The sequence below is a fragment of the Oryctolagus cuniculus genome, chromosome 20 (assembly GCF_051225735.1).
Source record: "Oryctolagus cuniculus isolate XC-2025 breed Fujian yellow rabbit chromosome 20, ASM5122573v1, whole genome shotgun sequence".
Lineage (NCBI taxonomy): Eukaryota > Metazoa > Chordata > Mammalia > Lagomorpha > Leporidae > Oryctolagus > Oryctolagus cuniculus.
This window is the reverse complement of record NC_142886.1, coordinates 16,998,191-17,015,865: the sequence shown is the minus strand read 5'-3', so window position 1 is coordinate 17,015,865 and position 17,675 is coordinate 16,998,191. Positions and strand designations below refer to the sequence as shown.

General features: G+C 37.6%; 1 protein-coding gene and 1 pseudogene across 27 annotated transcripts in view; one reads left to right on the top strand and one right to left on the bottom strand.

Moving 5' to 3' along the window:
* GPHN (gephyrin) overlaps positions 1–17,675 on the bottom strand; it is a 568,860-nt gene that overhangs the window by 380,209 nt on the left and 170,976 nt on the right. The gene's annotated exons all lie outside the window — the stretch shown is intronic.
* LOC108178622 (nuclear nucleic acid-binding protein C1D pseudogene) lies at positions 4,275–4,688 on the top strand (annotated as a pseudogene). The gene has a single exon (XR_016226486.1). The product of XR_016226486.1 is annotated as a nuclear nucleic acid-binding protein C1D pseudogene (transcript).

The following is a 17,675-nucleotide window of genomic DNA, read 5'->3' as shown; positions in this document are numbered from 1 at the left end:
GGGAGTGGGGGAGATGGGATGGTTGTGGGCAGTAGGGTGGTTGGGGAGGAAAAAACAAAGGAAAAAAAAGTACATTTCCACTAAAATATATGAAGATTTAAAGCACACAGATGACAATAAATAAAGAAAGGAAAAGAAAAAAAAGCACATAGTTGGAAGAAATTTAAATCATTAAAAAAAAAAAAACAAAAAAAAAACTTGTGCTTCAGGGGCCAGCACTGTGGAACAGTTGTTAAAGCCATGGCCTTTAGCACCAGCATCCCATACAGGCACCAGTTCAAGTCCTGGCTGCTCCACTTCCAAACCAGCTCCCTACTAATGCTCCTAGGACAGCAGCAGAGGAAGGCTCAAGTCTTTGGGCCCCTGCACCCACCGATGTGGGAGACCCAAAAGAAACTTTGGCCTGGCCCAGTCCCAGTCATTGTGGCTATTTGGAATGATGGCCTGGGAAGGCAGTGGAAGATGGCCCAAGTTCTTGGGGCTCTGTAACCATGAGGGAGACCCAGAAAAAGATCCTGGCTCCTGGCTCTTGACTTTGGATTGGCCCAGCTCTGGCTGTTGCAGCCATTTGGAGAGTAAACCAGCAGCTAGAAGACCTTTCTCTCTATTTCTTCTTCTCTGTCTATAACTCTGCCTCTCAGATAAATAAAATAAAAATCTTTAAAAAAAGAAGTCTTACATAAAAAATAATATAGATGTAAATTTTAATATTTTCTTACCATTCTGAAACATTTTCATATTAGATAATGTACATAGGCTAAGACAATATACATGGTATCTCTTCGAAAATTCACTTGCTTAAAGAACAAGAAACTTATTTCTTTCTCATATAATAGTTTGGTCAAGGACCAGTAGTGGTTGTACTCTAGTCAGATATTCAGGCTGATAAGGCTCTACTATATTCAACCTCTGGCTTCTAAATCTGCCATAGTCATTTCAATTCTAGTAAGACAGAGAAGAAAGAACATGGACAAATACGCATACAAGTTTATATGGCCCTTGTCAAGAAATAGCAAACATTTAATTTAGGCTCCTGGAATTCAGCGACAGTCACACCTGATTGCAGAAATGCGACAACATATATTCTAGTGATATACTAAAGAAGGTAAGCATTTATTTGGGTAGACAGGTTATATAGTCTGCCAAAAGTCTTCAAACACATTACATACAACCCACTTCAGAGACCACCGATCTGGATTATGTAGCCATGTAAACCACATGGGAGTTTGTTCCTGAGGTTAATCTCTGGAGATTCTGATTCTGTATGTTTTGGATGAGGGTCCCAAATAATTATTTCAAATAAGCACTCTAGGTGATTCTGATGTAAATCGTACACAGATATTTTGAAAATCATTGCTGCGGCCCTCTGGTTCTAATTTTGTGATTCATAAACACGCATAAACTTGATAAAGAAGAGAAGATGCTCTAATCTTTCCTCTACATACAGCTTGTATCTAGTGTAAAAAGAAAACAAGATAAAAGGAAAAGAAAGATGGATGTCCTTATTCCAATCTACTATAGACGATACTAATTTTAGCAGGTTCCAGGAAATCATGGCCAAAATGTAAGTGCTACAAATTTTTCACTATCATTCAATATTTTAAAAGTTCTAAGGCTTTTTAAAAACAGAACACTATAAATACCGACCTAACACTTTTGCCAAAATCACATAATTAATTCTGACTCAAACTCAACAAAATTAGAAAATCAGCCATATGATATCCATGAAATTCACAGACTTTATTTTTAGGTCAATTGTTCTAGCTTGCCTGACTTCCTGGAACACGAGTCAAAGACACCTTGCACAATTAGGAATAGTAGTATTCCTAATTGGGGGAAATAAGTCACAGCTATCAAGTTATGAAGTCTTAGAGAGATTCAGTTCAACCTAAGTTTCATTTGTTTTCAAATTAAATCAGGAAATTTGCTATGTGGAAAATACAAAAGCCCCCATAATAATGAGAATGTTACTGAGCCTTGATAAGTTAACTACTTTGTTCTTGCTACTGCCTGCATAAAAGAGATACATGTTGGCATTATTATAAATCAACTTTGCCTCCATTGCCAAAAGAATCACTGAGACCACCTCTGCCCTTGTATCCCTGCCAAATTAATGTATTTTCCCTCTCCATAGTCCCCCTCTGGACCATGAAAACCATGGCTACTACTTTTGTGTTAGTGCTATCCACATTTCCAGACTTGAAAAGAACACTACGATGATTAAGGCTGGATTTTAGTATCACAGTAGTGATATAACCTTGTAAAGCCCAAATCAGAACCCTGGCCAAGGAATGCCTCCTAAGAAAACCAAGAATCTTAAAAGAGATACAAACAAAAACAAAAATAATCCAACACAGATCTTTACATTCATCACAAAATTTAATCGAAATTAATCTGACTTACATGTAAAACATAAAGCTATAAAAATCTCTGAAGATAACAGGAGAAAATTTAGATGATCTTCGGTATTTGTGATTATTTCTTAGATATGACAGCAAAGGCATGATCCATGAAAGAAATAAGTTGGAGTTCACTAAAATTAAATTTTCTGCCCTGTGAAAGATAATGTCAAAACAATGAAAAGCCAAGTCATAGACTAAGAGAAAAATATTTGAATTACAAAATTCTGATAAATAACTATTACCCAACCTATACAAAAGATACTTAAATTCAACAGCAAGGAAATGAACAATCTGGCTTGTAAAATGATGCAGTGGCTTAAGGCACTGCCTATAACACCAATATGCTATATTAGAGTGCCAGTTCCAAGTCCTGGCTGCTCTACTTAGGGTCCAGCTCCCTGATAACGTCCCTAGGAAAGCAGCATAAGGTAATCCAAGTACTTGGGCACCTGCCTCCCAGATGGGAGATCTGGATGAAGTTCCAAGCTCCTTGTGACCATTTGAGAAAGTGAATCTACAGAAGGAATCAGAAATGAACAATCTGAGTGAAAAATAGGAAAAACACATTAACAGATACCTCAAAAAAGAAGATATACAGATGGCAAATAAGCATGTAAGAAGATGCTCCATATCATATATCACCAAGGAAAGGCCAATTAAAATAACAAAGCAATACAACTGCATACTTGTAAAGATAGTCAAAAACCGGAACACATGATATCAAACACTGGTGAGGACAGGGAGCAACAAGAACTCTCATTCATTGTTGGTATAGCCACTTTGGAAGACAGTCCAGCAGTTTCTAAAAAACCTAAACTTTTTCAGATTTCAGATTCTTCCTCCATACCATATTGACACAGCAATCTGTTATGAGGTATTTCCCCAAAGGGATTGAAATTGATGCCCACATAAAAATCTGCCTGTTAAGCACCAGTGTTAAGGTGCAGCAGGTTAGGTGGCTGTCCGCAACATCAGCATCCATACATGTACCAGTCGGAGTCACAGATGTTCCACCTTCAATCCAGTCTCCTGATAATGCATGTGGGAAAACAGCAGAAGATGGGCCAAGTACTTGGGGCCCTGACACCCACAAAGGAGACATAGAGTTCTGGGCTCCTGGCTTGGGCCTGGCTGTTGTGGCCATGTGGGGAGTGAACAAGAGGGTGGACAATCTCTCTTTCTCTCTCTCTTTTTCTCCATCTCTCACTCTCTGGAACCCTGCCTTTCAAATAAACAAATTTTTAAAAAAATGTGTACATAAATGTTTACAGAAGTCTTATTCACTGCTACAAAATGTCCTTCCATAGATAAAGGTTAAACAAGCTGTGATACATCCAGAAAATGGAATATTACTTAGTGTTAAAAATTATTAAGCTATAAGCTATCACGGCTAATATTATGATGCAGCAAGTAAACCACCACGCACAATGTTGGCATCCCATGTGTCTCAGCTGTTCTACTTCCAATCCAGCTCCCTGTTGGTGGTCTGGGAGAAGCAGTGGAAGATGGTCTAAGTGTCTGGGACCCTGCCACACATGTAGGGGACCAAATAAGGCTACTGAGTTCTGGTTTCAGCCTAACCCAGTATGAGCTGTTGTGGCCATTTGTGGAGTGAACAAGCAGATGGAAGATATGTGTGTGTGTGTGTGTGTGGGGGGGGGTGTGTTGCCCTCTCTCTCTATGAAATTCTTTCAAATAAATGAATAAGATCTTTAAAAGAAAAATTACTAAGCTATCAAAGCATGAAAAGAAAAATAAAGTAAGTGAATATTACGAATTGAAAGAAGTCAATCTGAAATGACTATCTACTACATAAAATTGAGTATATAACATTTTGGAAAAGGCAAAACTGTAGAAACAGTTAAAAAAAATTAGTAGTGTCAGGAGCCAGAAGAAAGGGAGGGTTAGAGGAGGCGAGGAGTCGGAGGCTTTGAGCTGGTCATAATGGCAGGTGAAGAAATTAATGAAGACTATCCAGTAGAAATTCATGAGTATTTGTCTGCATTTGAGAACTCCATCAGCACTGTGGATGAGATGCTGAAGACCATGATGTCTGTTTCCAGAAATGAGTTGTTACAAAAGTTAGACCCACTTGAACAAGCAAAGGTGGATTTAGTGTCTGCGTACACATTAAATTCAATGTTTTGGGTTTATTTGGCAACTCAAGGAGTTAATCCTAAGGAACATCCCGTAAAACAGGAATTGGTATTCTTGATATTACTCTTTTGGCTGATGGGAGATTTTCCAAGTTACTATGTACGTTTGATGTAGCCCAAAGGATGGCAGCTTCAGCCTGCTTCACTGCTTTCTGGTCCACAGAGATTTTTATCTTGTTTTTGAGCTCACCATTATATGTTTGTTTTTCTGTCCTATACTTTATCTACCATTGCTTTCTTTATGGAGTAAACGGTGAATCAAAGCATCAGCTCACTGCGCCACACTGAGTGAAAGTCTAAAAGAACTGTGGAAATGACCTCCGTGTGTCAGACACCTCAAACAGGTGGAAGTTTCACTGCATAACATCGGATGAGTTTCCTGATCCTGGAACTCCGGAGGGAGACAGTGACTAGAGAATGCCAGGCGGAGGACTTGGTCTCATCCAGTGGTGGGAGGGGAACTCCATCCCAAGACTGCTTGTTTGCTGTGTGTGTTTCCCTCTCCAGTTCTCACAGAAAATGTCTGTCTGCTTATCTGAAAGTGAGCTAGCCACACTCAGCAAGTTGTTTTGCCTTTAAGTTTTGGCTTAAAGGATTCTTCCAGATATTGTTTGCATGTAGACTCTTGGATGGGGTGACCTAATGTATCTGGTATTGGGGATAAGTTCCCCACAGAACTCTGTCCTGCAGGATGTCTTTGTGTTGGAGTGAGTTTTCTTGACAGTTACAGATCTAGTATATGATGTCCTCAAGTTGATAGTGCAGGAAAAGTCTACTTACATTTTGTTTTGAAAGAATCCTCTTATTTGGTTTGCATTAGTTATTGAATAGGAAGTATTTCAAAAGGATTTGTGTTTCCAGTTGAAATAAAAGTATCCAAAAATCAAAAAAAAAAAAAAAAAAAAAGAAAGGGAGGGTTAGATAAAGAGAACTTTTAGGAAAGTGAATTATATTATATTAAGTACTATAGGAAGGTTACTTTTATTTTGGGTTTTCAAGTAATGGGGAAAACATGCCATGGCCTGCTTGTTTTTTAAACTGTTTTCTTCATAACTAGTGTTAACTTTATTGCTAAATTGGTATTTCTCAATGATGATAGTTTGAATAGAGATAACACGTAATATATATTATTAGATGAAAGCAAAACAAATATTAGCACTTACTGCATTCCATTATTTCAAGTCTTTTTTTTAAAAAAAGACTGATTTATTTATTTATTTATTTGAAAGGTAGGGGCCGGCGCCGTGGCACACTAGGTTAATCCTCCGCCTGCGGCGCCGGCAACCCATATGGGTGCCAATTCTAGTCCCGGCTGCCCCTCTTCCAGGCCAGCTCTCTGCTGTGGCCCGGGAGTGCAGTGGAGGATGGCCCAAGTGCTTGGGCCCTGTACCCCATGGGAGACCAGGATAGGCACCTGGCTCCTGCCATCGGATCAACGCAGTGCGCCGGCCACACTGCGCTTGCCACAGCGGCCATTGGAGGGTGAACCAATGGCAAAGGAAGACCTTTCTCTCTGTCTCTCTCTCTCTCACTGTCCACTCTGTCGAAAAAAAAAAAAAAAAAAGAGAGAGATATTTTTGTCTTAAATAAAGAAAATATGGTAGATATGAAGCATCTCCAAAATTCATGGAAATGAATATTATAAAAACAGTATGCATGAATCTCAATTTTTTTGCATCAAAATAAACATCTTGTAATTCAATTTTCCACAAACTTTTTTGAATTATGCTCATATACATAATAAAATATTATTCAGCAATAAAAAATGAAATCCTGTCCTTGGAGCAAGGTTGACAAAACTGGAGGAGATCATGTTAACTGAAATAAGCTAGGCACAGAAAAGGAAATACTGAATCTTCTTGTTCTGATGAGAAAGCTAAAAAAATTGACTGCATAGAAGTACATAATAGAATAATAGCAATTAGAGGTTACCAAGGGACCCAGGGAATGGGATACGCAGAGGTTGGATAATTGGTACCAAAGTACAGTTACATAGGAGGATTAAGATTTTTGAAATGTTCTATAGCACAGTGGTTTACAATAATTTATTACATATTTTATAAAGAACTAGAAAAGAGAAGTTCAAAGGTTCCTAATACAAAGAAATAATAAATCTTTGAAGAAATGGAAATGCTCAGATTTTGTCATTATATTTTTCATTATATAAATGTATTGAATTATCATACTATATTCATAAATACATAAATATTATGTCAATGAAAAAGAGATGCAGTGTATACCTAGAAAAGTTTTATTTTAAAAATAAATATGCAATTTTTAAAATATTTGGATTCCTTTTATACTTCTGAACATGTAGTATTTTTCAAAATATAGTATAAATGCCTGGCTCTTATCAACTGCCCCCTGTAGAGAAAGAGTTTTGCCTATCGTGTTCATTATTTCTGCAGTCCCAGGCCAAGAGTTGATGCTCATTAAATTTTTATGGAAAGAATAATTTAATGAATCAATATTTCATTTGTAGTCAATGTCTTCTGATGTTGTAGAAAAATCTTCCATTTCCGATACAACTCCCTACTAATGGACCTGGGAAAACAGCAGAAGATGGCCCAAGTGCTTGGGCCCCTGTATCCACGTGAGAGACCCAGATGAAACTCCTCAGCCTGGCCCAGTCCTGGCCATTGTGGTTATTTGCAGAGTGAACCAGTAGATGGAAAATTTCTCTCTCTCTCTCTCTCTCTCTCTCTCTCTCTCTCTGTTTTACTCTCTCTCTCTCTCTGTAACTATGACTTTTTTTTTAAAGATTCATTTATTTATTTGAAAGTCTGAGTTACACAGAGAAGAGGCAGACAGAGAGAGAAAGAGAGTTCTTCCATCCGATAGTTCACTTCCAATTGGCCGCAACTGCCAGAGCTGTGTGAATTTGAACCCAGGAGCAGAAGCTTCTTCTGGGTCTCCCACGTGGGTGCAGGGGCCCAAGGACTTGGGCCATCTTCTACTGCTTACCCAGGCCATAGCACAGAGCTGAATCAAAAGTGGAGTAGCCAGATGTTGAACCAGTGCCCATATCAGATGCCGGCACTTCAAGCCATGGCGTTAACCCATTGCACCACAATGCCAGCCACAAACTTTCAAATAAAAAAAATCTTTAAAAAAAATCACTGATTAGGTTCACAAAAATCCTGCATAAAAATGCTCATAGCAAATTTATGTGTGGCAGCCAATATCTAGAAGCAACCGAGAAGTCTTTTGATCAAAAGGCAAACCATGGACTATACATACAATGAATACTATTCACCAGTTGATATATGAGGAAAGCCAATCTGAAAAGGGCAGATACTTTCTGAAGTCCACTTATTTCATGTTCTTGGTAAAACAAATTATAATAATGGAAAATAAATCTGTTTGTAGCAGAGGTGGTATGATGATGTGAAGAGTGTGATTATGAAGTGAAGGTACAAAAGATATTTTGGGAATGATGGAAGTATTCTTTGACTAGAAAAGGAAAAAATTGGTTTTACTGTTTAAATACTTAAAATGATAAGATTTTTTTTTAAAGCTTTACTTATTTATTTAAAGGGCAGAGTTACAGAGGGGGGGGGAGAGGAGAGAGAGAAAGGAGAGAGGGGAGAGAGGGGAGAGAGAGGAGAGAGAAAGGAGAGAGAGAGAGAGGTCTTCCATCCACTGGTGCGCTCCCCAAATGGCAGCAATGCAGGAGCTGGGCCAATCCAAAGCCCGGAGCCTGGAGCTTCCTCTGGGTCTCCCATGTGGGTGCAAGGGCCCAAGACCATCTTCTACTGCTTTCTCAGGCCATTGCAGAGAGCTGGATAAGAAGTGGAGCAGCCGGGACTTGAACCAGAACCCATATGGGATATCAGCACTACAGGTGACAGCTTTACCCACTAAGCCACAGTGCCAGCCCCTAAGATAAATTTTTAAAAAGAGATAATAAAAATTAAATTAGGGTGTCAGCATAAATAATCTATCCATAAGTAAACTGTCTTTAAATGAGTAAGAATTACTTTGGGGCCAGTGTTGTGGCACAGTTGCTTAAGTCACAGCCTGCAATGCCAGCATCATATATTGGAACACTGCTTTTACTACCAGTTGTTGTGCTCCTGATCCACCTCCCTACTAATGCATCTGGGAGAGTACTTGTACCATCTTACACTTACATGGGAGACTCAAATGGAGTTCTGGGCTCCTGGCTTTGGCCTGGTCCAGACCAGGCTGTAGTGGCGATGATGGGAGAGATGGAAGATCTCTTTCTATCTCTCCCACTTTCTCTGTCATCCAACCTTTCAAATAAACAAAACAAACCTTTTTCTAAAACACAATCACTTGAATAAACTCATTTATATAGCAAAAGTTATAGTGGAATATTTCCAAATTATCTGAATTTTTTTTAACAATTGACCTGACAGTTTTCACAGCTACTAAAATATGGAATTATCCTATATCAAATTTCTGTCATTCTTTGGCAAAACAGTGAAGAGAATTCACTACTAAGTGCTACTTATGATCCTTGTCACAATACTGTATAAAAAATGTATAAATGATATTTTGGGATAATCAGAAAAATCTAAAAATAGATTTATATCACAACAATATTATATACAAATGAGGGTACTGTGCATAAAGGCCTTATTTTAAGATACACATGTGGAAATATACAGTGGTGAAGCACCATGATGTCCGCAACTATTTTCAAGTGGTATAGGTAAAAGAGGGAAGAAAAAAAGTGATACATGAATATGTACAAGGCATGTGCTATAAAATATTAATCATGAATCCAAGTGCAGACAGTACAGCTGATCATCATACTCTTCTCTCAACTTCTCTGAATGTCTGAAAGTTTTCAAAATAAAAAGTTGAAAAAAGAATTGAAGGCCGGCGCAGTGGCTCAATAGGCTAATCCTCTACCTAGCGGCGCCGGCACACCAGGTTCTAGTCCCGGTCAGGGCGCCGGATTCTGTCCTGGTTGCCCCTCTTCCAGGCCAGCTCTCTGCTGTGGCCCGGGAGGGCAGTGGAGGATGGCCCAAGTCCTTGGGCCCTGCACCCCATGGAAGACCAGGATAAGTACCTGGCTCCTGCCTTCAGATCAGCGTGGTGCGCCGGCCGCGGCGGCCACTGGAGGGTGAACCAACAGCAAAAGGAAGACCTTTCTCTCTGTCTCTCTCTCTCTCACTGTCCACTCTGCCTGTAAAAAAAAAAAAAAAAAAAAAAAAAAAAAAAAAAAAGAATTGAAGCAAAAAAAAATTGATGGGTTAAAAATGATGAATTTATTACCAAATAATGTAGTTTATGTAACTTCTACTGAGATGTACACATTTTTACAGTGTAACACTTGGTGTCTTCACTATTCTTTGTCCTAAATGGTCTGACTAAAGTGTGAGTATAATCAATTTGACTTAAGGCTTTATGAAAGTCTACCATCAAGATGAAGGCTTTCTATCATACTTTATATAATACAAATATGAAGTAGAATTTGGTAACATAATTGCTGACAAGAATTTTTTAAATTATTCATTGCTATATTAAAGCTTCAACAAAAAAACTACAACAAAAAAGCCACACCATTAAAAATAACACTGTCTTTCTAGATGGAAACTATCTATAAAAGGTTCAATCTAGGAAGCAAGAGTTTTTGTGAATTTGTCTACAATAAAATATTTTTTTAAATATATTTATTTTATTTATTTGAAAGGCAGAGTTACAGAGAGAGAAGTAGAGAAAGGTCTTCCATATATTCTAAATGGCTGCAACAGGGAACTGGGCCAAGCCAAAGCCAGGAGCCAGGAACTTCTTCCGGGTCTCTCATGTGGGTTCCAGGGCCCAAGCACTTGGGAAGTCCTCTGCTGCTTTCCCAGGCCATTACCAGAGAGCCGGATTGGAAGTAGAGCACCTGGGACTCAAACCACAGCCCATATGGGATGCCGGTGCTATAAGCAGCAGCTTAACCCACTAAGCCACAGTGTTGGCCCCCATAGTATCTTAAAATGTCTGGCCAACCATATTCTTAACCTTTTTTTTGTTTTTTGTTTTTTTTTTTTTTTTTTTTTTGACAGGCAGAGTGGACAGTGAGAGAGAGAGAAAGGTCTTCTTTTTCCATTGTTCACCCTCCAATGGCCACCACAGTCGGCGCGCTGTGGCCAGAGCACTACACTGATCCGAAGCCAGGAGCCAGGTACTTCTCCTGGTCTCCCATGGGGTGCAGGGCCCAAGCACTTGGGCCATCCTCCTCTGCACTCCCAGGCCACAGCAGAGAGCTGGCCTGGAAGAGGGGCAACCGGGACAGAATCCGGCGCCCCGACCGGGACTAGAACCCGGTGTGCCGGCGCCACAGGCGGAGGATTAGCCTAGTGAGCCATGGCGCTGGCCCTTAACCTTTTAATATTCTGAAAAATACTGAATCAATAAAACTGAGTACCTACTACATGGCATCAGACCATGTTTCTATGTAAGAAAATTTATGAATATTCTTTTGAAGTATAAGAAAAATCATGAAAATACATTAGATAATTCATTGTTATTCTAAGCATCAGAATCATTAAGCAGGTAGCTGTGTGCAGTTACTTAGTACATACTATGAAAATCCAAGTCTCTCTCTCATACACACACACATACACACATACAACTCCCTGCTGGTGGCCTGAGAAAGCAACAGTACATGGGCCCAGTACTTGGGCCCTTGCACCCATGCGAGAGACCTGGATAAAGTTCCCAGCTTTTGGTTTCAGCCTGCACAAACCCACACCATTGTAACCATGTAGGGAGTGAAACAACAGATGGAAGGCCTCTATGTCGCTCCTCTCTCTGTAACATTGCTATTCAAATATATAAATAAATCTTTTAAAAAACAAACGAACAAGAATTCTACAATAAGAATTCTACAAAATTAAATGTTTATTCTATTTTGCTTTAAATAGGATAGAATCCACAGTGCAATGGTCGCCAAATTAAAAGGCACACATACCAGGGGATATGCAAAATTATCAATCAGGAAATAAAATGCAAGATTTTTTTATTTATTTTTTTAAAAATGATTATTTATTTACCTGAAAGCAGAGTTGGGGATAGGGGTAGGCAGAGCTCTTCCATCTGCTGGTTCACCCTCCAAATGTTTACAACAGCCATCAGACTGAGCTAGCCTGAAGCCAGGAGCTGGAAGCCAGCTCCACTGGGTTCTCCTGCATGGGTGACAAGGGCCCAAGTACTTGGGCTATGTTCTACTGCCTTCCAAGGTGCATTACCAGAAAGCTGGATCAGAAGTCGAGAAGCCAGGACTCAAACTGTCACTTTGATATGGGATGCCAACATTGCAAGCAGCAGCTTAACTTGCTGTAATACAATGCTGGTTCCTATTTTTCTTATCTAATTTTCTTTATTAGTTCCGGAGCCCCAACCGGGACAAGAACCTGGGGTGCCAGCGCCGCAGGTGAAGGATTAGCCTAGTGAGCCGCAACGCCAGCTCTCTTCATATTTTCTTCAACCTCTTATACTAATGGATTTCCTAATATTGAATCACCTATATTCCTGAATAAATATCTCTGGCATATTTTTTCAAGTACCTAAGGGTAGAGGTTGCAAATGGAAGGGAAGAAAGAAGGAGTAAGGAAGAGAAAGACACAGAGAGGAAATAAAATTATTAGTTAACTGGATAATCAAGATAAAAATCATATATTGATGATTATAGCACCCTTCCAATTATTGTACAGACCTAAAATTTTTCAAAATAAAAGGCTGTGTGCACTCTGGCCTCAGAATCTGCCCTTAAGGCATGAGGATCCGGCTGAAAAGCCCATGAGACTATTTCAGGCATGGAAAGCCAAAACACTCTGGCAATAAATAAATAAATAAATAAATAAATAAATAAATTACCTAAATGAAAGATCTCCGTGAGTGAGATCCCAGTGGAAAGAACAGGTCTTCAAAGAAGGAGGTACCTTTCTCTGAAGGGAGGAGAGAACTTCCACTTTGACTATGACCTTGTCTAAATATGATCAGAGTCGGTGAACTCAAAAGGCTTCCATAGCCTTGGAAACTCATGACAAGAGCCTAGGGTGATTACTGACGCCATAAATAAGAGTGTCAATTTGTTAAGTCAACAACAGGAGTCACTGTGCACTTACTCCTCATGTAGGATCTCTGTGCTTAATGTGCTGTACGTTGTGATTTAATGCTATAACTAGTACTCAAACAGTATTTTTCACTTTGTGTTTCTATGTGGGTGCAAACTGTTGAAATCTTTACTTAATATATGCTAAACTGATCTTCTGTATATAAAGAGAATTGAAAATGATTCTTGATGTGAATGGAAGGGGAGAGGGAGCAGGAAAGGGGAGGGTTGTGGGTGGGAGGGAAGTTATGGGGGGGGAGCCATTGTAATCCATAAGCTGTACTTTGGAAATTTATATTCATTGAATAAAAGTTAAAATAAATAAATAAATAAAAGGCTGTGAAATTTGGTACAAAGAAGATATGAACTGTTCAGCCAACTTATATATGCAAGAATTAAAAACATAAAAACAAATCATACTGACAAGTTGCAAGAAAACAAGAAATGCTATTGGGAAGTTAAAATGCAGTAAAGCAAATGATATTCAATATAATGGATGTATAGTAATTCAAGGAAATTTTTCAATCATATATCTCCTGTACTGAACTCTAAATTTCATTTGAAAAAACAATCATACTACATATGGTTTCATACTTAATCTCCAAAGTCTAATGCAATAATAGCATATAATAGACATTCAATATACTTAGTATATGAAAAAAATTAAAACCAAATTGCTTACATATTACATTTGAATGTCCTGAAAAGGCCAACTCTAAAATATAATTGCATTTATAAATTTTAATGAATAGAGTAATTCCTCTCTTTTTTCCAGTTTCTTTTATTTTTTTAATTAATTAATTTAAGGTAAGCAAATTTTATGTATTTCATATATATAGACTCAGGAGCACCGTGATACTTCCCACCCAGACCTCCCTCCTGCCCATGCTCCCATCCATCCTTCTCTTTCCTCTAAGAAAGACCTCTCTTAGTGCCACGTTCAAGAAGAGATATGTTCTAATTGAGAAATATTTTATCATAAAGAATTATAGTGTATTGCCAATTGGTATAATTTTTGAAAACCTGTAATATAATCATTTGAACTTACATTTTAAAAGGCTCTTTGACAGTTCAGATAACATTACAAAATATTGCATACATTAGTGAGTGAGCAAATGAAAAACTCCTTTCAAGTTGCTTACTAAGTTTAAATTCCCAATAATCAAGAGGTAATTCAACATATTCCAAATATTTGTTATATAATTATATATTATATATTATTTTATAATCACATAATCATAAAAATAATTTTTATCTTTCATCTACTTCTACTGAGATATCATACATTAAGAAACTACAATATCAAACAAATCAGTGTTTTAAAAAAATCTGGCATAGGAAAATCCTTCTGAAACATATGACTTAGAATCAATTTTGGGGGTTGGCATTGTGGCAAAATGGGTCAAGCCATCAACTGCAATAATGCATCTCATATGGGCAACAGTTCAAGTCCCTGCTGCTTCACTTCTGATCCAGCTCCCTGCTAATGCACTTGGGAGAACAGCAGAGGATGCCCCAAGTACTTGGGCTCCTGAACCTACACTGGAGACTCGGAAGAAGCTCCTGGCTCTTGGCTTCCACCTGGTCCAGTCATTGCCATTGTAACCATTTGGGTAGTGAACCAGCAGATGGAAGATTTCTTTCTCTCTCTCTCACTGCCTCTTCCCTCTCTGTAACTCTACCTTTCAAATCAATAAAATAAATCTTGTTTAAACACTTTTAATTCTTAGTGGCAGTTTTATTAAGGTTTTTTCTAAGTAATAAAATCATTTTATAACAACTGAAAAATACAAAAGCAGAAAATTGAATAAAGTATCTATAATACTAGTGCTCAGAAGAACTCTATTATTCTAACATACTCGTTATATATATATATATATATATATATATATATATATATATATGTTGTTACACAAAAATTACTATTCATTGCATTTTAGATCAATCTATACATAGCAATATCAAGGTAAGTATTTTCTACATCACATTAAATATTTACAAAAACATTTATAACGGATGATCTGTAAATCTCTAATCTTTTTCCTGTTGTCAGGCATATTCTTTTCCTTATTGTTTTCTTCTTATAGAAAGCGCCACAGAAGAATGAGCTTCTTTAACCATATACTTGATTATTTTCTTTTTATGCATTTTTGTGTGATTTATTTCTTGAGCTCTCTTTCATATTTCTGATCATTTTTTCTCTTTAATGTAATCAGGAATTTTCCTCAACCCATTTTTTACTTTATTATTTCTCTATTGCATCTGCTCTGCTCATTACACCACTCAATTTTTAATTTAATTATTTTCTTTTAAATTATAGAAATTGTACTTGGTTCCTCTTTAAATTTTCTTGCAATTTTAACAGTTTCCTGGTCCCTGTTTTTCCCTTACACTTTTGCTTTTAAGTTTTATTGTGTTTAATACTGTAAGTGGGGCCAGTGCTGTGGTGCAGCGGGTTAACACCCTGGCCTGAAATGCCGGCATCCCAAAATGGTGCCGGTTTGAGACCCAGCTGCTCTACTTCCAATCCAGCTCTCTGCTATGGCCTGGGAAAGCAGTAGAAGATGGCCCAAGTCCTTGGGCCCCTGCACCCATGTGGGAGACCTGGAAGAAGGTCCTGGCTCCTGGCTTCAGATCCACACAGCTCCGGCCGTTGTGGCCAATTAGGGAGTGAACCATCAAATGGAAGACCTCTCTTTCTCTCTCTGCCTCTCCTTCTCTCTCTGTGTAACTCTGACTTTCAAATAAATAAATAAATCTTTAAAAATAAAAAAAACACTATAAGTAAATAAGCATAGTTGTTTTATCTGCTATATCTAATTATTCTAACACTTTATGTCTAAACAGAGTTGATTCTCTTGTCTAGTATTCCAGCAAATTCACACTCACAGTGTATCATTTCCATGTGTTTTTTCCAAATTTATTAGTAAGTAAATTTTAATACTTCTTTGAATTTAAAGGTAAATGTCTATTAACCAGAGATTTTGCATTTGTTTTTGTCAAGTACTGAGAAGCACTATCAATTATGGACTACTTTACACTAAATTTATATATTTAACATTTCTATGTACAGCATAGATTATGTGAATCTGAATTATAAACTCATTCAAAGGTCAATTTATGTTTACTACTTCCTAGGAACTTTCATAAATCTGTTACTTCCAGCTCAGAGGTAACCTTCTTTCCATTTTCCAGTCCTATAGGAATGAGAGTGTTTAGGGGGAATTAGATAGTTGATTAATCTCCTTAATGTGTTCAACGGAATGGCATACAAAAAAGAAATATGAAAGAAGCACAAAGTAAGATATATATTGATTACATTTGCTGGTTGAAGACAGTAATCAATTTCTTGGAATTATACCACAGTTTTAAAATAATTTCACGGAGGGAGGGCGAGAATAAATTTTTCTCTTAACATTCTTAACAGAAATTTTCTTTAATTAAGGTGATGATTTTAAATAGCAAACAAATTAACCTACCAGAACTCTAAATTTAAAGAAGTAATATATATTATAAGAAATACATTGAACAGTTTTTATGCTTATTTAGAAACTGGATATTTCAATGAAATAATGTAATCACGATAATGAGAATCCTTTCTAAAACAGGATTTAACATTATTTTAATGATATAATGTAATGTTTTAGAAATAAGCTTTCTGTATCAACGTCGTTCTGCTCAAAGCAAGACATATGCTGCAAAAAAATCAAGAGTCAACAATGCAGGGGCCAACACTGTGGTGCAGCAGGTTAAAGCCCTGGCCTGAAGCGCCAGCATCCCATATGGGCGCTGGTTCCAGTCCCAGCTGTTCCTCTTTCGACCCAGCTCTCTGCTATGGCCTGGGACAGCAGTAGAAGATGGCCCAAGTCCTTGGGCCCTTGTACCCACATGGGAGACCCGGAAGAAGCTCCTGGCTCCTGGCTTCGGATTGGCGCAGCTCAGGCTGTTGCAGCCATTGGGGGAGTGAACCAGCAGATGGAAGACCTCTCTATCTCTAGCTCTCTCTACTTCTCTCTGTCTCTACCTCTTTCTGGCCTCTTTCAAATAAATAAAATAAATCTTTAAAAAAAAAGAGTCAACAATGCAAAGATTTCCAAGTATTTCCATTTTTCATATTGTACTCTATAATACTTTTGGGTAGTTAGCAGAACAGATGGCTCAGAAGGATAAATATTTGTACCTTAACATTTTAAGTAGAGACTATACATATAACAGCAGAATAACTTTATAATAGGATGACTTCTCTGACAGCAGACTGTTCTCATGGAGCTATTCTGGGGTAGAAAAAAGTCTGTTTTACTTTAACACTTTAAAATAAGACAAAGAAGATAATTTTTGAATTAATGGTTCTTGAATTCCTAACTTGGATTTGAGATAGTCTTTCGGGGTGATGTTCAGGAATGAATATAGACAGGATGAAAACCAGTTTCCTATCACCTTGGTGTATCTTTTCAGAACTCACTGCAATCTTGAAGAGTCAGATCTAGCTTCCAGATCAATTTTACTATTTTAAATATTCTATAAAGGATGGGTCTCATTTGGCTATGGTTCTGGGGTAGACAAAAAGTTCTAATTCCAATTTCAAATAAAGTATCAACAAATTCAGACATTAGAATTCTTAAGTTTGTAGTCTGCTCTGATTCTAGTCAGCATGGATTCCTGTAAGAGTCTTCCAGAGAATCAAATGAATTATCTTTTTGAACCATGAAAACCCAAGATATTTCATTAATGCTCCTATGTCCTGGTAGTTATTAAAATAGAAATGTTGTTAAAAACTTATTTAAGGAAATGGCTGAGCCAGTTAGAAGACCATAAGTAAAAAGGAGGGAAAGATGATATCTGTTTGATCCTAGTGGCTTATGCTGATGTATGACATACAGCCTGGTTATCACAGGACCCTATAATGACAGCTGCAAATTTAGAGTTAAATTTGGATATGAACTCATATCACACAAAATTCAAACACAATCAAAAATTCCAAAAAAGAAAACTAGGAAAAACAAACAAAATTCAAATAGAAGTTAGTTGACAGACAAGAAA